We start from the raw sequence: 6,000 nt of genomic DNA, 5'->3' as shown, positions 1-6,000 counted from the left end.
AGAGAGACATTTCAGTTAAACTATGCCCTACAAATAAAACACACAAAAGGAAAATCAATCATGTGGAGTGGATTTTATCCTTTTAATGACAATAATAAAGATCATCAGGGGAAGCTTACTATTCAGAACAAAAAAGTTAAGTGTCTCAATCAAAGTTGTACTGTACATACTGGATTTCCCAGCTGTCTTGAAATCAGAACCGTCAAGGTAAGCCTTTAGCACTGCAGCGACAAAATGCATGTGAATTAGATAGGCACTACTTGGGATCAAAATCTCAAGTGATTTCTTTATATAGAATATCAGAGTGTTTCATTAAAATCATTCAAATAAATTGAAGGTATGCTATGCTTAAGAATGGAAAGGGTCAGTAAAGGCAAGATATCAACTATCCAGAAATGAATCCGTAAATCCAAGTATTTCAAACAATGGTACCTGATAAACTGGTTTAAAATATCTTCAAATTATTACAGCCAAAGTTACATGGTAATTATTTTAAAAAGAAACAATATTTTGCAACTGACATTGGAGCAGAACTAACTAATACTTAGGCATCAAAGAACCAAAGTAGATGCTTCAAATATGAACCAAAGCCTATGACACGTTGCTAAAGAACAGTAGTCGCATTCAATATTAATCGCTAAAAATATATTTTCCAAGAACTGATATTGCCCTAATTAGATTTCCATATTAAAAAAAGTTAAATTATTACTCACCATATATCATAAGATTAAATTATAAATGAAATTAAAAAATGAAAGGAAAATTAGAGGAATATTTTCAAAACATGATACATGCCTAAAAAAATTAGAAAACATCCTAAAAGTGTCAATGAATAAAAGATTGATGCATTTATATTATAATGTAAATACACCATATAAAAATATATAGCAGAAATGAAAAAGAACTTATGAAAAACTTTTCCAACATCTAAAATAATCGCTGTTTTAATGTCCAGAACATAAATTCAATTATAAATCAGAAAGATATTGATAAAAGAATTAGTAGAAAATGGCAAATTATATAATTAAAATATCTAACGCTGACTTAGCTTTAACAATAAGGCAGATGTTGCTTTACAAATTATATCTTATTATTAATTATTATTATATCTTGTTATGTCAACCGAGTTATTCCTCACACTGATACCAGGGAGAGCACTGGGTGAATGCTTTCCTTGTTTCAGGAATTGTGGTAGACAAGTAGTGACATCACTAGAAAGGGGGATGTGTGGAATAAAATGAAATTCAAGACAAGAAACCAGGATGTACAGGTTTTTTGTAAGACTATGAAAAATGTAGATTTTTATACTAAGAGCAACAGAAAGCACAAAGATAGTCTGAAGTTCCTTGGTGATATTATCAGGTTTGTATATTACTACAGGTAGTATTATTTGGGTGGAGAACACATGAGGGGAATCTAGGAAAGGAAGAATGAAACATTGATTTACAGAGAACAGATATTCAACTAAATAATATAGTAAATAGAAGAATAATAGTGTGTTGGAGGAGAGTGAAATCAGTTGAAATGGAGAAAACTAACAGATTCAGATGAAGATACTACTTAAAGAAATACAAGTATTCCTAGATATAGATAAATAGATAATACGTAGCTTTGTAATAGAGCTATCAATTAATATTTTTAATAAAACCTATCTCGTTTGTTTTCTATAAATTATTTGAATAAAATTATATTAATTATGAAAAATCATAATATTTATAACTTCTATTTAAATGGCAAACTGTGGTTTTCTAGTGAAAAATTACCAGAATTTAAGGGCAAAACATTATCTTATTTCCAAACAATACAATTTCTCATTTCTGAGGCAAAAACAAGCAAAATTGTGGGAGGAGTTGAGAATGTTCTGTTCTAAATATACTTTAAAAAATATATCTCTGTGTCTAAAGTGCTTCTCAGTAACCAGAATGTTTTAATAACAATTGAAAAGCATTGGCATGCTTTAGGGCAATGTCTAACCAAGCTCACTAAAATACTATATTTTAAGAAGCATTGCTGAATAGAATCTTTCCCAATGTACTACTCTGTTGTGGGATATCACTGTGAAACTTTTTTCAGTTATGTGATATTATCTTGCTTGAAGACTTTTTTGAAATAACTCAAAAATTCTATTTAACAAATAAGTCCAATTAAATATTTTAGGCAAAAATTATGTTTCATATGCTTTTAAAACATTTTATTAATAAATTTCTATTTCAACAATTTAGAAAGGTATTTCTCCTCATTCATTGGGGTAAGATTGCCACCTCCTGCTATAAAATGTTAGAAGACAAGAAAGCTGGAAAAGAGGATTAAAAAAATAATAATAAAAACATGGCGCACATGACCACCTTGGCTTTTTCATGTCAGATTCAGTGGTCCTGAAAATTGTTCACCTTCCTGGATAGGAAAATATATAATGTGAAATTTTTCTACAAATTTATACAGTACTGCTCTTATTTTTAACACACAAGCATTAATTAGGTTGTTTACATTCAGAATGTAGCTAAAGTAAATGTAAGCTTGAGGGATATAGAATCAGTTCTAGCACATCGAGTCCATAAAGAGAAAAAATACTGCATGGATGGATATATTCTAGGCACACACACACATGCATGCACAAAAACATGTATGCTTCTTGCTAAGTTTGAAACATTCATCTCCAAAAAGAAATGTATCTTTCATTGCAATTTGAAAATGAAATAAAAGAGAAAACAAAAATAGGTAAAATTACCCATTTTGCCACCTACCTCACACCCACAGCAATTATTGCTGACATGTATTTAAACAATGTGCTTGAGCTTGGAGAAATTGAGAACAGCTTCCTGCTCCAATGTGGCCATATCCCAATGCTTGTTGAAGAAACCAGCAGTCACTGTGCCTGCTGTTGGATCAACAGTCTCCTCGCAGGTCATTCCCTTCCCCTGCAACTATGACAAGTTTGTTTATTTCTTTTTCTGTCTAACAAATAATGTGCAAATATAAAGCAATCTAACTGCTTTTTGTAACAGCTCACATCTCCAATACAAAGCAAGGAGCATGTATGCGACTCTGGTATTTTCTTCTTTCTTTGGAACACCACTTTTTCTGGTCTAAACCTGAATGCCTGGGAACAAAAGATCTAACAGGGCATGTTACATTCATTTCAACAGTGCCATTAGCTTCAGTTTATTTATTTATTTTTTATCTTTAGATTTTATGGAAACATAAAAGTTGCACATGTTCAGATACATGTGATATTTTGATCCAATCACGAAATGTGTAATGAGCAAATCAGGATAATTGATATATCCATCCCCTTAAACATTTATCATTTCTTTGTGTTAGGAACATTCAAATTACACTCTTTAAATTGTTTTGACAATAAATTACTGTTTATATTAGTCACCCTATTGTACTACCTAACACTATATCATTCCTTCTAAATGTATTTTTGGACTCATTGACTAATCACTGTTTATCCCCTCATCCCTGCTACACTTCCAGACTCTGGTAACTGTCATTTTACTTTCTAACTCCAAGAGATCACCATTTTCACCACCCACGTATGAGTAAGAACATACATTTGTCTTTTTTGCACCTGACTTATTTCATTTCACTCAAGTTCTATCCATGTTTCTGCCAATGACAAGATTTCATTCTTTCTTATGGCTGAATAATATTCCATTGTGTATACGTATCATATTTTTATATCCATCTGTTTGTTGATGGACACTTACGGTGATGCTATATCTTGACTATTGTGAATAGTGCTGCAGTAAATATGGGAGTACAGATAGTTCTTTGATATTCTGATTTCCTTTAGTTTGGCTACATATATCCAGCACAGCATAATTGCTGGATCATATGGTAGTTCTATATTTAGATTTTGAGAAACTACCATGCTGTTCTCTATAATTACTGTATTAATTTGCATTCCCACCAACAATGTATGACTGTGTCTCTTTATTCGTATTTTCATCAGCATTCATTGTAGCCTTTTAGATAAAAGCCATTTTTTAAATTTTATTGTACTTTAGGTTCTGGGGTACATGTGCAGATCATGCAGGGTTGTTGCATAAGTACTTACACGGCAATGTGGTTTGCTGTCTGCATCTCCCCATCGCCTGTATCTGGCATTTCTCCCCATGTTATTCATCCCCAACCTCCCCACACCCACTATCCTTCCCTTATCCCCTCCAACAGACAGACCCCAGTGTGTGATGCTCCTTCCCTGTGTCCATGTGTTCTAATTGTTCAACACCCGCCTATGACTGAGAACATGTGGTGTTTGATTTTCTGTTCTTGTGTCAGTTTGCTGAGAATGATGGTTTCCAGATTCATCCATGTCCCTACAAAGGACACAAATTCATCAGTAATTTTATGGCTGCATAGTATTCCAAGGTGTATATGTTCCACATTTTCCTTATCCAGTCTATCATCAGTGGGCATTTGGGTTGGTTCCAGGTCTTTGCTATTGTAAACAGTACTGAAATGAACATACGTGTGTATGCATGTGTTTTCATAATAGAACGATTTGTAATCCTTTGGGTATATACCCAGTAATGGGATTGCTGGGTCTGGTGTCAGATAAAATATAATTTAAGTGGGGTGAAATAAAATATTCATATCTTTGGACCATTTTAAATTAGATCATTTGTTTTTCTGTTATTTAGTTATTTGAGCTCCTTATATATTTTAATTCTATTTGTCAGATGGGTAGTTTGCAAATATTTTCTCCTATTCATGTGGATTGTCTCAAGTGTTTTTGCTAGATGTGATAATATTTTTATGAATGAGTAAACATCTGTGCTTAAATTAGAAGTAACACAATGCCTTGTGTATGGCAAAATATTTCCTTTACCCTTAGAAGCTAAAACAAAAAATAGCTAATTAATTTCTGACATAGGAGAGTTAGTAATTTTTTACACTACTGAGTAAAAGTTTTCATAAACAACGTACGTGGTTTTTACAATTAGAAGAATGACTGGGTCAGAATTAATGGATGTTATTTCTGGGATTGTGAAAATCCAAAGGTATGTCTTGTGAAAGGGCTGAATTTTTTTTTCTTTTTATTTTTTTTTCTTTAAATCTTGAACTAAGGAGCAACAAATCTTCAACACATACCTGAAACTAAGCATTATTTGGAAAATACAAAGGCTAATTCTCATCCTAAAGCTCACTTTTTATTTTGGGTATATTTAGCAACCTTATTTACATAAAATAAAATTCAAATTGTATAAAATTTCTGGGTTATGTTATCCTGATTCCTCAAGTGATCCTATCCCCATGTGTAATATATCAATGCCTATTCATAAATAGAAATATATTTGCAGTTATTAAAATTTGTAAGTAAAATCCCTGAATCATCACACACACACACACACACACACACACACACACACACACACACAGAGAGAGAGAGAGGTTTTTGTTGTTCCATCCCTGTTTTTAGGCAAATAACATATTATTGTTTCTTTTATATATATATATATATATTTTTATTGCATTTTAGGTTTTGGGGTTCATGTAAAGAACATGCCATATTATTGTTTCTAATATACAACACTCCTTTTGATTCACGTTTCCATAGAAACCAAATGGTCAGTGTGTTTTTGATCCTTGTTGCTATTGTGAAATGAATTTGGTGGTTTGGGAATAGGTGAAAATTGTTATATAATAAGTAAATCTGAGTATGAGCTTTAAGAGAAAACATAAGCCTAAAATATAATGAGTTCATGTCCTTTGTAGGGACATGGATAAAGCTGGAAACCATCATCCTGAGCAAACTATCACAGGAACAGAAAACCAAATACTGCATGTTCTCACTTGTAAGTGGGAGTTGAACCATGAGAACACCCCACAGACACAGCAAGGGGAACATCACACACAAGGCCCTGTTGGGGTGTAGGGGGCAAGGGGAAGGAGAACATTAGGACACATACCTAATGCATATGGGGCTTAAAACCTAGATGATGGGTTGATAAGTGCAGCAAACCACCGTGTCACATGTATACTTATGTAATG

The sequence above is a fragment of the Cebus imitator genome, unplaced genomic scaffold (assembly GCF_001604975.1).
Source record: "Cebus imitator isolate Cc_AM_T3 unplaced genomic scaffold, Cebus_imitator-1.0 Scaffold395, whole genome shotgun sequence".
In the NCBI taxonomy this organism is placed as follows: Eukaryota; Metazoa; Chordata; class Mammalia; order Primates; family Cebidae; genus Cebus; species Cebus imitator.
This window is presented reverse-complemented; position numbering follows the sequence as displayed.